General features: G+C 42.9%; 1 protein-coding gene across 2 annotated transcripts in view; it reads right to left on the bottom strand.

Annotated features, from left to right (window-relative positions):
• Positions 1 to 12,102, bottom strand: part of VPS54 (VPS54 subunit of GARP complex) — a 2,536,401-nt gene that overhangs the window by 2,327,236 nt on the left and 197,063 nt on the right. Inside the window, exon 2 of one of the 2 annotated variants that reach the window (XM_069608186.1) lies at positions 2,958 to 3,122. The gene's annotated coding sequence lies outside the window, so the exon portion shown is untranslated. Of the gene's footprint in view, positions 1 to 2,957; positions 3,123 to 12,102 lie in introns of those variants that run through there. The other variant, XM_069608187.1, reaches the window with a different exon arrangement.

Genomic DNA, 12,102 nt, shown 5'->3' with positions numbered 1-12,102 from the left:
AGTTATCACCTGAAATTGAGACCCATTGTGGGCTAAAACAAGGTTGTGCACTGGCAGCGTTTCTATTTAATTTCTTTATCCTAGATCTAGGCCACAAATTTGCAAATTGTAAATTTTAAGGGCGATGCCCCGAGGATTGATGTTTAGCGAATCCCTTATCTGCTATATGCAGACGACCTAGTGTTACTGTCACAAACGCCACAAGGTCTACAACGCATGTTGGCGCGGTTGGGGGAGTATGTTAAAGTAAATCTGATGATCAATGTCTCCAAATCACAAATCTTAAATTGCCCGGCCACTGCGGGACCCAAGAACCTCGCTGCTGCTCTATCATGGTCGCTCCAAGACATTAAATTAGTAAGAGCGTCGAAATATAAATATTTAGGGATTGACATTCCTAACAGAGAAATTAAATCTGCTGAGGTGGCAACTGCTGGGATTAAACTGCAGCACTTAATCTCACAGTCAAGAATTCTAATAAATACATTTGGGAAATTTTCCCTGAAGCATGTGGTATCCCCTTCTATAAAATGAAGGCATTACCAATTATGCTCTATGGTGTGGAGGGCAACCTGCTTGATAAATGCCATTACTGGGAGGTGTTGGAAGCAAGGTATTGGAAGCAGATTCTAGCTCTATCTAATGCAGTACCAATTGCGTTAATACGCCAAGAATTTTGGTCATTATCCGTTCATGTTCAGGCGGTGTGGAGACAATGTGTGTTTCTACGCAAATGCATGCTGGGGGTAAAAAGCGGAACTATTCTAGAAGTAATTGGTTATAATCTTTTAAAATCTAGAAATGTATTCCCCAAGTCATGGCGGAACTATGCGTTCGATCACTTGGCTGAGGCTGATGTGTCCCTAGACTTGCTGATTTCGAACCCTGACCATGTGAAAGCAAAACTCTTTCAAGCAGACTGGGCTAGAAATTTAGCAAAGTGCATTCAATATACAGATTTTAATATCTGGACATTTGGATTAAAGTGACATGGAATGATGGCGCTGTATCTATTGAAATGCCCGTCACAGAAGGTTAAGGCTGATTATCTAAGGTTCAGATTTAATCTATCGGGTACCCGTGATGTCCTGTGTAGGCGGAAACTGATTCCAATGGATTGTAATTACTGCAGATACTGATTATCAATGGAAAAAAAAGAAACCCTACAACATTTGTTGGTGGAATGTGGTGCTCTGAAGAATGTACGGTGATAAGATGCTTTGATAATGTGTTTGTAATCCACACTGAGGTGACAAGTGATCATATATGGCAAATGTTTTCTAATCCTAGGGAGAGAGTACAGATGGCAATAGTACAATTTTTAAAAATGGTACTACCTCGAGTCGAAGATTCTCTCAAAGGCATATGGAACAAAGAGTGAGATTTTGATAGTGGCCTATTTCGGTATCTGTAAAGTTATGAGTTATGTATGACCTGCGGCTATATTTAGTCAGTTGTTTTATTGGATTTTAACACAGATGGAAAATGCTCATCTGAGTGAGGTAGGGGTATTGTTTTGTAATTGTATATTGATGTAGAGGCCTCTAGTTGGGGCATCGAAATTGGTGGATATAATCTGTACCCTAGTGTGATTACCAATATTAGTATGATCTTATACTTTTGTGTTATGTTATACTACTATTGTTGTATGCATATATGACCAATCATTGTTTATATGTTTAAATATTTGAAAACCAAATAAAAAAATTTAAAAAATGTAAAATATTAACCCAAAAAATAGCGTTTTTTCCTATTAATGCATTTTCCTTTTGTGCCCACTGTATACTCATTGCTTTGGTGCCCTTTTTGGAAGTACACTAACAATGTTTCTCATTGCTGTTGCGCACTTAAAAATGCACTGCAACACGCACAACTATCTCTTTCATCAGGTACCTATTTCTACCTGTTTCCACTGCAGTGTTTTCCACACTACCACTGTTCCTTCCATTTAGCAAACAATTGTGTGGTGGGTATATGATGCGTGTTGCACTTACTTCCTTCATTGGCACTTACTTTGGAACACTGTAAAAGTAGCTTTCTGCGATAATCACATACACAAACCATTCCTCAAGGGACGTTAAGATACAGGTGCGCTATTACAAACATAGCATAATTTCTAAATACAGTATGCTAAAGCAAAGTTATGTTTACAGTGGCGTAATAAAAACCTATGAAATTCACCAAGAAAAAACATTGTTCAAGGGAGGTTATGGTTAAGTTGCGCTACTACAAACCTTTTGCCTTTCATGAAAAACGACCCAAACGCAACGTTCTGCTTACAGTGCCCTACTAAAAACCTATGAAATTCCCAACAAAAAAGTTGTTAAAAGGACATTATGGTCAAGTTACTCTACTATACATCTTTTGCCTTTACTGCAAAAAAAACTACCGTAAAGCAATGTCATGGTTAAAGTACCCTACTAAAAAACCTATGAAATTCAATGGAAAAACGTTACTACAGGGACGTTATGGTTACAGGTAAAACCTAAAAACCCCAGAAATTGGCAAGTTATGGTACGGTATGTAACCATAACTCGCGCTATCACTGTGCACTGCAAGGACTAACACCCATGACATCAAAGATGACATCACAAATGTTGTACTCATTAATTGTTCGACTCCCCCTCGTATGTATGGACAACAATTGTATTTTAGTATAAATATTGTCATAAATACACTCTTGTTTCATAATAGTTTAATGACTAGTGGCAACTCCTTTTGGAGCCCATCTAGGATAAACAAGGTTAAACTACAAGTGAGAAATCATTTCCGGTGGAAGATTATCATATTTTGCTTTGCCATTTTGTTACCCCAGCTTCCGCCAATCGAAGAGGTTTGGCCCCACTGTGTGTTAACAGATTAAGTCCAGCCTGATCCATATCCCCTATAGAAGATATTTTCAGTCTTGTACTTTGTAATGCAACAAGAGGAGAATAAATAAAAACAGCTCTTGATACCTGTCAATATCTGCATCTGGTTTGCTCCAGCGGAAATCCAATGCTGCATTCTCAGAGGACACTCCAATTACCCATTATCGAAAAATGCCTCAATTCCAGAGTCGAAAACAGTCGCTTCATCCAATGACTCAACATGGGTGTAGATGATTTAAGCCGTTGACAGACCTGCAGATAGAGACAAAAAAAAGGACATCAATCTTTACAAAGATTGATTCTTAAATGAAAAGGCTTAATGATTTTCCTAATGCAAATCGCTAAGTTCAAAAATACGGTTCCATGTGATAATTTCGACGCATAAATATCGCCATACAAAAATATTGCCATATTTTTGCAGCGAAATTCACAATGGACCCTGCGGGGGACACCCCCGCAACACCTGCATCACTTTTTAATGTGCGGCAGACACCCCTGCAACCCCCGCTCCCACATAATATCCCCAATAAAAATATCGCCTATGGCAAACCAAACAGCTATATTTACGGCAATATTTTTGTTGGGGATATTATTACCTGATACCAAAAATACATGTCCCATGCTTAACTTGGTTTTTGCAAGTAACAACTGCAAAGAGAATACGATGATTGCATTTAAACATGTATTTTGTCAGATAGAGCGATACGTCAATAGGAACAAAATAGGCATGCAAAAATAATTTTGAAGTGGAGAGATAAAACCCCACATCTGCAGGCCTGGAATAGAGTATAACCACACAGGAGAGGACCTAATTCAAGAACACATGCTTGTAACAGCAGAACAAAATGTGAAAAAAGCTACACAGCAGGGGAAAAACTAGGGAGGTCAATAAACTGACATGGGCCATTTGCTCAATGTTGGAATATTAAATTAATTGTGTGCGTTTAGCAAACCCCCCAAGTCATTCAATTGTTATGTCCTCGCACTTCCAGGCAGAGACAGGATTTAAAACTGTTGTTTTCTCAAAGAGAACGTTTCTGATATTCTCCTTAAGGGTGTTGCATTTTCCAATACTCAAATTGGAATGTGCAGCTTGTGCAATTGATGTTAGATGGCTTTTCCGCAGAAAGGAGTGTATTAGCCTTTTAAATTCCCATTATACATTTCTGGAACATACAAATGCATATATTTTGTTATCCAGGGCTAGACTTTTTGCTTTGTTGAACTTGGGGTCCGTGGTGGAGTAGAGAAGAACAAGTTTTACCCGTGGGAACGTTCTTTCAATTGGCTGTTCCTCCCATGTATTCCTCATTTTATGATATATCTATATCCAGCTTTAGCTGCTTCGGGAAATGTTTCCAACAAGGGGAGCTGCGTGTTGATGCCAGTCGACTTGATGTCCCTAGAGGGCCTCCGTCTCGATGTCGACGTCATCACTGGTATATAGCGCGCGCAGCAACCGTTGGCTTCAGTTCCGTTTTTATGCGCATTTCCAATTTAGTTTCGGATGTAGCTTAAGTCAGACAGTTACTCACCCTGAAAGAGCGTAAACTGCAATAACAAGGAAATTCTACTGCGTGGTAGGCTGGGAGGGGTGATGAGGAACATCCAATCAAAGGTAAGTAACTTGTTCTTTGAATGGATTGTGTCCTCCCACGTATTCCTCATCTTATGATAGACTCCCAAAGCAGTGTTTGCATTTTTGGAGGAGGGAGTCAGAATTTTTAGTTTTGAATAAGAATTTAGGAGTTCCTATTGGCTTGTGTGCACAGAATGTAACACCGTCTTCTCAAAACAACCTTCCCGGCCTGAGGTAGAGTCCAGACTATAATACTTGATGAATGTGTGAACGGAGTACCATGTTGCCGCCGCACAAATATCCAGAATTGGGACTCTCCTCCGTAAGGCAAAAGTAGCCATGCCCCTGGTCGAATGAGCTCTGAGACCCTAAGGAGGATATTTTTCCGCTAATCAGTAGCATCCAGAAATTCCTAAAAAGATCCACCTGGATAAGGTTTGTTTTCTGACCGCCATACCCAATTTATGACCTGTGTAACCAACGAAAAGTTGATCATCCCGTCTTAACTTAGACATTCTGGATAAGTAGAAGCTAAATTCACATCTTGGGTCAAGCCTGTGTAATCTCCCCTCTTCCTTTCCAGGATGAGGTGGAGGATAAAACGATAGAAGTTCGATTTTTTGATCTAAATGAAACTTAGACACAGTTTTTGGTATAAAAAGTAGGTTTAACATATCCTTAAAGAAGATTGTGTAAGTAGGTTTGCAGGACAAGGCTTGAAGTTCACACAGCCTACGGGCTGATGTAAGAGCAACCAAAAGGCTGGTCTTCACAGTTGCTAATCTTCAAGGTCAGGAATGAATAGGCTTGAATGGAGCACAAATGAGAAATTTCAGAACCAAATTAAGATCCCAAACCGGGGCTTGAAATGGGATTGGAGGGAATACATTTGCCAATCCCTTAAGAAATTGTATCTAAGTGGTATGAGTGCTTAAAAATAGATACCGCTGCCAGGTACCCTTTAATTGTGCCAACCTGGAGCCCCAGATTATTCAGGTGTAACAAAAACGATAACACCATAGGTATGCTGCATGTAAAAGGGTCCACATTCTTATCCCTGCACCAGCTGCAGAGCGTGTTCCAACGGCAGCAGTATAAGGATTTCGTTACTGGTCTTCTGGTCAAAAGCAAAATCTCCAGTACGTCGTCCGGGAGGTGCCAATCCTTATAGCTCAACCTCTCAGAAACCATGCGGGAAGGTAGAGTGTCTTGACCTCTGGATGGAGAAGACAACTCTCTTGCGAGAGAAGGTCCTCTCTTTGTGGCAGACGTATTGGTGCGCAGATGGACATGTCCAGAAGGTCCGGGTACCATGTTTTCCTGGCCCAAGATGGAGCAATTAGGGTCATGGCTATCATGAACTTTCTCAACCTCTGATCCCTTGAGGAATGACAGGGATTGGAGGAAACACGTACAGCAGTGGAAACTCCCAGTCCACCACGAACACGTCCCCTAGAGCGTCTCTTGGGGGAAATTCCCTGAAGCAGTACAGCTTGCACTGCCGTGTTCTCCTCTCAGGCTAGGTGAACTGCTGATAGAAAGATGCCTTCTGGAATTGCAAAGAACCAGAGCTGCATTACTTCTCTGAACAGTGGTAGTGACCCTACACCACCTCTCTTGTTGAGGTAGTACATGGCCACTGTGTTATTCGTCTTTATCAGGACGTTCCTTCCCCGGGCAGAAAGGCCTTCAGCGCTAGTCCAATTGCCCTCAGCTACAAAAGCGTGATGTGTAGTTTGAACTCTGATGGAGACCAACGACTGCTGATTGACAGATCATTCACATGTGCTCCCCACCCAGTGAGTGAGGCGTCCGTAACTACAGTTATCTCCGGCCATGGTTGCCAAAAGGGTTCTCCCTTCAGAATGTTTTCCTCGCAGGCCCACCACAGAAGGTCCTGTGCGACTGCTTGGAACTCGAAGGTGGTCTGACATCCTGCCTGAGAATTGGGGCAATTGAGTCCTGAGAGCCCTTTGGAGAGATCTCATACTCCGGCGAGCCTCTGGTGCCAGGAAAATGCAGAAAGCCATGAGGCCAAGCAACTTCAAAGAAATCGAAGGCCGGAAGATGCTGGGCACTCTGGAATTTGGTGACCATCTGCAGAATGTCTTGAGCCCTCACCTCAGGTGGTGAGGCTTTTCCCAAGGAGGATGCATCTAGGACTGCCCCGATGAATTGGAGCCTTTGAGATGGTATTATGTGGGACTTCTTGAAGTTGAAGTAGAAGCTCAGTCTGTGGAGGGAGTGACGGGTAGAGCGGAGATGTTCCAGGACCTGTTCGGGAAAACGTGCCCTTATCAGCCCATCTTCCAGGTAGGTGTAGACGTGAATTACCCCCTCACCAGAGTCTCGCTGCCACCACTGCCATCAACTTGATGAAAACTCTCGGGCGGAGGTCAGCCCAAATGGCAGAACTCGAAACTGATCATGAGAACCGCCAACGGCGAACCTCAGGTACCTTTTGTGCTTGCGATGGCTTGGTACATGAAAGTAAGCATTGTGAAGGTCCAATTATACCATCCAGTCCTGAAGTTGCAGGGCCTGAAGGATCTGAGAAAGGGTAACCATCTTGAACTTATCCTTCCTAAGAAACTTGTTCAAGTCTCTAAAGTCCAAGATGGGTCTCAATCCTCCATCCTTCTTGGGGATTAAGAAGTAAGAGTGCCACCCACCCTTGTTCCTCTCCGTCACAGGTACTGGTTCTATAGCACCTTTCTCCAGCAGGGTCAACATTTCCTGCACAAGGAGGGGATGGGGAACTTTCAAAGAGCTGTTCCCCGATGGGTGATCCGGAGGCCTTTTTAGAAAGGGAAGGCAGTAACCCTGGGCTACTTTTTCCAATGCCCATGCATCTGAAGTGATACCCTGCCATTCTTGCAGATGCTGTGAGAGTCTGCTTCCCACTGGGGTTTTGCGGACTAGGTCCGCAGAGAGGTTCTGAGGCAGCTGAAGCAGCGGCTCAGGGTAAATTAGCCTTTGCCTGGACAGTCTTAGCACCTCTTCCCCCGTCCACCACAGGGGAATCTTCTCTGCCCTCTTTGATTCGACAGTCCTCTCCCTCTTCCAACTGAGGAGTAATAACGAAAGGACCTGCCACTCCAAGTTGTTCCGGTGGGGCAAGTTTGTGGCTGTCTGATTGCAGCACCAAGGGATTTGGCTGCTGCCTTGGAAGTCTGCAGCTTCAACAGGCTCTCGTCAGCCTTGCTGCCAAATAATTGTGTGCCGTCAAAGGGTATGATAAGAAGTCTGGATTGCACATCTGGAGCAGTGCCAGACTTTCTCAACTAGACAAATCTGAGCATTACAGTGCTAGCCACCATAGCTCTGCTGATGCCATCAGCAGAGTATAGAGCAGTCTGAAGGGATTCACAGATTGCTTCCTCCCATCCTTAACAATATTTAAGAAACCGTCCTTCTTCCCCTTCAGGGAGATGTTCAGCCACTATCGATCTACATTACCATAGGTTAAAAGTGAATTTAGCCAGTGCACACGTGGCATTTGCCGAGTTAAGGGCCATACTGCCTGCAGAAAATATATTTTTTGCCATAGCATCATACGGTTTGTCGTCCCCGTAGGGGGGGTGGACTGTTGGCTATGCATTTTGTTTGGATGTGGGAAGTGGCGGCCTGTAACACCAAACCTACTGGAGTTGGATGTTTACTTCTGTTTTTTTTTATTTTTATTTACTGCTGGAGTTAATTCTGGCGTCTCCCAGTTTGCATTGACTCGCCTTTGTAAAGCTACATAAAAGTGAAGAATAGGGACCTCCTGGGGTCCCTTATTTAAAATATCTGTAAAATCATCCTGCTCAAAAAGTGGTGCAGGTCTACTCCATCCCCGATATTCTATTACTCTAGACAATGGTCACAGGGATCCTGTCTTTCAAATTCAATTTCGCGAGAAGTGTCTATCCCACTTGCAGTTTGCATAGTGTCATGGAGATCTTTTATCCTCAACTCATCTGATATCAGAGCCTCTGAACACCTTGTGTCCCATATTGCAATACAAAAGGCTGTGATTCATCAGAAGATGGCTTATTTTCCTCATAAAATGGAAGAATGGGACTTAAGCCTTTCCTTGGCAGTGGGGTAAAAAAAGAGTCTAGTTTATTAAACTCCTTCTACGATTTTGTCATATGCATCGACAATGTCATCAAAATCTTCGTCGACAGCGGAGGTGTTGAAGAATTTTTGGACAATGATGTTGAATCTTTCGGCGTCAATGACATCGAAGATTTTCCTTTGGAACAAGTTTTTTCTCAACGGAATCTCTGAAGGTTCGAGAAGTTTTCTACCGGACACTCTGGCTCGAGGGCGCACAGGTTTTGTCTTTTGCCTTCTCTCTGTCGGGTTTCTCGACATGGGCAGGACTCTTGGTTTTCTTTAGGGGGTGGGGTGTGGTCGAGGCCGCATTCTCGAATGCTTGAAGCATTTTTAGTCTGAATCTTCAGCCGGTGAAGCCGGTTTGGTTGGGCAAGCAACCCTTTCTGGGGAGGAACTCTAAGACGGCGATCTGTGATGCCTTTTCTTCGAACGGTGTGAGGCCAATGAGTGGCGAGACCCACTCCTGGATCATGATCTTTTAGCTTTCTTCTGACAAGGAGAGTCGCCTCTCGACTCGGAGGACTGCTTTTTCGATAGAGTCATCGAAGGGGATTTATGTGACCTACCTGCAGCTAACTTCACGCTGGGCTCTTTAAGGGCTTTCGCTGTTATCGATAGCCACACTCTGATGTTAGATCAGTGGATCCCAATCACCACAGACACACCCAATGGTGATCCGTAAGGGACATTTCCGCGGCAGCTGCAGCATTTTTTAAACCCCGATCTTTGAGGTGATGATGCCGACGATGATGCCATTACCTTTCACTAAACTTTCACAAAATTCGATAGGTTTCTCGAAGGAACCAAAGTGCACTCTTGCGAAAAACTGAAATGAAACCAAGGGTCACTGCGCACACTATATCCCAGTGATGACAGACATTGAGACGGAGGCCCTCGAAGGACATCGAGTGGACAGGCATCAACACGCAGCGCCCCCTGCTGCACAAACCTTCCATTTTAGCAGGATATGGATATATCATAAAATGGGGAATATATAGGAGGACACAATCCATTTAAAAAGTGCAATTATGATCCTCGGTTTGTAGATGCAAAGTCACTCCGTTTTCATGTCCTTCAAACCAAGTATGTTGTTTTACAACCATGTTTTAATGACAGAGAAGGCATGGCCGAGGTCCTATTGTCTGGTCTTCAAACATGTCAGAAAGAACAACTGCATAGGAGAAACCTACAGAAGTCTATCACAATTGTCTTACTCAAGATCTTTAAGAAAAAAACAGTTTTGAGTATAGTCCCCTGTTACACATCAAAGGGTACTATGGAGGTGTAAAAGTGTTCATCCAAGTGTATGGGTGCTGTAAACCAGCTAAAATGAATACAACCAGCATGTACCTGACTGATGGCCAGGTTTTAGAGTGGAAAGTGGGTGGGTATATAAAAGAAAGCAGAGTACAGAAAACGTCATCCACATTTGTAATAATCGGTTGATAATTTACAATTTGTTCTTAATACAAGACCTACTGTCACAGTGAACAGGCTCCAACACTTTCTGCCGCCCCCATCGGCAATTGGCAGAAAGCCAAAATGATCCCCACTTGCCCCATGGTGTGGCGCTAGATACAATTCGCACTAACATTTTAGCCATAGCCAACATGTCATATTATCCACTATCGTGCAGAGAGGACAATGAATGCCATCTCCATTGGTAGTGTAGAGGTCTGAATAGTCGACTTGAAAAAGGAAGCCGCCTCCAGTTCAATGCCTTGTTTTTAAAGTGAAATGATCGGGCCTAGAAAAGCTATACTGGCAGAGGGACTGATTGAAATGTGCTATATCAGCCAAGAGGACCAGTTGCTGCTGCCAAATAATTGGAAGTAATCCACCCAGAAGTCAAAGTGCCAAGGTTTCCTGAAAATAAACAGACTCGGGAAGATTCCCTAAAATAAAAAATAAAAATAGGATGGTTGCAAATAAAACCTGACAAAGATGGGCTCATTACAAAACTGTGCTAGTACATTTCCCTGCAGACCTGAAGCTGGGAGGACTCATTGATAGACAGCTGAGGTGAGGTGCCTTCAGAAAATTAAGCCAGACCAGTTAGGCCTCCTGAGAAACCAGTGTCAAGAGGGCTTTGGTCAGAGATACTTTCAGAAGGCATTTGTTGCAGGACAATGTTTAAAACTTTACATCACTAGTTTGACAGAATGGGGCAGCTACAAACGCAATCTTATACCACCAGGAATGTATTTCAACCACCTAAATGACTTTAAGCACATTTTGTCAACTAAATATTCTATATTTATAAAAGTGAAAATGGGTCAGTTTGTGGCAAAGCGCTGTTCCTTATACAATCTCGCGCTCTGAAACACTTGTGTATGAGCGCGATACAAATAAAATATCAATTCCACACAGTTTCACCAATCTGTACCAAATTTTGCATGGTTGCCCGTTAGAACACTCCGGACATTACTGGCTACATGACATTTGGACACCCAAACCCTTTCTCCAGATTCCAGCGCCTTCACACACAAGACGGTTGCCAGAAATCAGCAAAACATCAATGTGGTTGTAGATGGACCGATCCCAACACAAGGAACAAAACTCAAAAAACATGTTTCAAGACCATAGGATGCACCGTTTCCAAGATATTTGCACTGCAACGAACTGCACCATGCCACGGTGAGGCGATTGATGGGGTGTGAGCACAGAAGGTCCCAGTATGCAGCAGCACACCAACTCTCAAAGCACGCCCCCTGTACCCCCCTCTCCCAACGTCTGCTCCGGGGTATGTTAGCCAGACACACGTGCACCTTCTCAGTGCAGTTTATTTCAGGGTGCAACGCACATCAAGTGATAAGTGAATCGGAAAAGCGACCTACAGGATTCATTGATTTTCAACAATTGATCAGTGTCATGTCCGTCTACAGTAACCCATTCGGAGAACAGGTACTTTTGATAGTTTATAACTTCATGCGCAGACTTGTCATTAAACACTGCACAGAATAACATACACGTGATACCAACTAGAACCTTGTGTTCCATTTAGCTGCTGTCCCACAGGTACAAGATGTCCATGCTGTGGCCCATTAGGGTACTTTACAGTGCATTTACTGGGCTTCTAGCACATTAACACATTTTCAAAATGCATCACATTTGACGTGCTAGGCTCAATATACACTGCACTCTATCTTTTCATATGTAGACATTTAGCCACTGTGAAGAGTGCTTTTTACTCCACCTACGACTCTCAAGATATTCAAATTCTACAGCTCACATCAACCCTTACCATTTATTTTATTTAGTGTTATAGTTTTCGTAATAAGAGATACAACAAATAGAAACTTTCACACTACAATTATACAAATCACAAAATTGAAATCATACAGTACAATATATAAGATCACCTAAAGCCACAAAGCAATGCATATAAAATAAACTATAAAATCCACCCTAAAAGCATTACTAAACAGTGTCACATACAACAATCTTCAAAAACACACAAGATATAAGAAAGTCAATTACACCCAACTCAACTATAATTTAAAAAACCTCTTCCCCAAAGATATTATTAGCGAAACGCCCCGCTACTAT

Source organism: Ambystoma mexicanum, chromosome 4q (genome assembly GCF_040938575.1).
Source record: "Ambystoma mexicanum isolate Mex_15411 chromosome 4q, UKY_AmexF1_1, whole genome shotgun sequence".
In the NCBI taxonomy this organism is placed as follows: Eukaryota; Metazoa; Chordata; class Amphibia; order Caudata; family Ambystomatidae; genus Ambystoma; species Ambystoma mexicanum.
The sequence above is the reverse complement of the archived record's forward strand: the minus strand, read 5'-3'. Positions and strand labels throughout refer to the sequence as shown.